Here is a 2,049-nt window from a genome sequence, read left to right as displayed (position 1 = left end):
TTGGGAAAATAGCGGAAAATTGATAAATGTGTTTCGGGTATTTGACTGTTTAAAAGAATACTTATTTGCAGGCATAAGTGTCACCTGGAAATTTGTCCGGGGGGGGGGGGCAAGTGTTACAGTGACCTTTGATTTATGGTTTGACCAAGATTTATAGGAATATTTATATTTCCTAGGAATATTATATGTTCATTTCATTTTAAATATAAATAAAGAGAAAACTGATTTAATAAAACCTTAACCTAATAATCATCTTGATAACCTCCATGAACCAAGAGCGTTGTTTCATTGAGGATTTAAAGAGAAATATTTTTCATTTTCTTCTTTGACATATCAAATCAACCAATCAATTTATTCAACCAATAAATTCACGACATAAACACTTCAACATTGACTCCCCCATAAGGCTCTATGGCCAGGAAAAAAAAAGAACAGGAGAGAAAAAAAATATGAAACAAATACATTAAAGAAAAAAGATGTACATTTTCAACATTATATATTCGCACCTTTCAGAGATTCAACACAAGATAAAATAAAAACACCGTCTAAGAGATCAAACATTAAGACCCCCCCCCCTCCCCGAAAAAAAGAAGAAATTAATAATACATTCCCTGGGTTGTTTCCCCTGTTGTGTTTAATGTCTACTGTATGAATTTCGTAAATAAAATAGTCAATAGTCAATAGTAGTCATTAGAAAATATTAAAAAATACATTAGAAAAATCAGAATAAATTAGAATACAGATATTAGAATAAATAGATCCGAAAATATTTTTCTAATGTATTATTGTTTTCAGGGGAGAGGATCTTCCCTTTGATTTTTTTAGAGCAGGAATATTTAAATTAGAAAAGTAAATTCAGGAAAACCAATTTCTTTGGCCAAACTTTCAGATACCATCCTATTATACAGCTTTGAAGTTTAAGCCAAAAAAATCATGTTATAGTCTAGTTCCTGGGCTTAAAGAAGCTTTTGAAATGGACCACACAATTGAGTTCCAGCAGAAAAGAAAATTGTAGAGAACAACTAAAGCCAACTCTAATATTCTTGGTCTCTAAAGCCAACTCCAATATTCCAATATTCTTCGTGTTTTTGGAAAGCTTGCAATAATTTAACTCAACTTAACTTTTTTAACTCAACTTAACTCAACTCGACTCATAACTTTCGACGTTTCATATAATTTTTTTTCTGATTAAAGAAAGAATCGTGCTTTATTAAAGTAAAAAGAAAAAGAAATGGATTTGTTTAAACAAAAAATAAGAGGGTTATAGTGTTTCATCCTCCTTGATTTCCTCCGTGGAATTTGAAAAAAAAATAGTTATAAGAAATTAAATCATTATTCAAAGAAAACACTTGGCATAGTATTACCTCAAAACTGCTCACACACAGAGGCAAAATAAATCTGACTACCCATGACGCAAAGAATTTTGACTCATCCTCGAAAATGAAATGTTTTTGAATTGAAAAAAAAAATGTAAATGAATTATATGTTAACAGACACTGATCTATTGAAGAAAATAACCATTATAGGTGAAATTTTGACTTAAAAAATCCAGTAAAGAACCCTTAGGGAAGAATGCTTCATAAACCTGACAGAAAGGATTTTGACTCATCCTCGAAAATAAAACGTTTTTGAATTGAAAAAAATAATGTAAGTGAATTATATACTAACAGACACTGATCTATTGAAGAAAACAACCATTATAAGTGAATTTTTTTACTTAAAAATTCAGTAAAGAATTCTTAGGGAAGAATTCATTATAAATATGGGAAGATTTTGCCCCAAGATCAAACACACACGCACATCTAAGAAAACTGGTGGTTGCTGGTAAAAATGAACTGTTCCGCACCTATTCTTTATCAAATAAACAAAAATTCACATGAGAGTAAAGAGTGACATTAAAATTTAAATGAGTTGAAACCATTTCATATATTAGGGGTGCTGCCCGCTCCTTAACCCTCCGCTCTTTACGATAAAGTTTTACGGTGCTTTACTGAATGCATCTATGAGTGCAGCAAATCTAGTTAATGGCTAATTACAAGTCTTTTATTT

The sequence above is a fragment of the Artemia sp. Qi Xiang Cuo genome, chromosome 20 (assembly GCF_049724085.1).
Source record: "Artemia sp. Qi Xiang Cuo chromosome 20, ASM4972408v1, whole genome shotgun sequence".
In the NCBI taxonomy this organism is placed as follows: Eukaryota; Metazoa; Arthropoda; class Branchiopoda; order Anostraca; family Artemiidae; genus Artemia; species Artemia sp. Qi Xiang Cuo.
The sequence above is the reverse complement of the archived record's forward strand: the minus strand, read 5'-3'. Positions refer to the sequence as shown.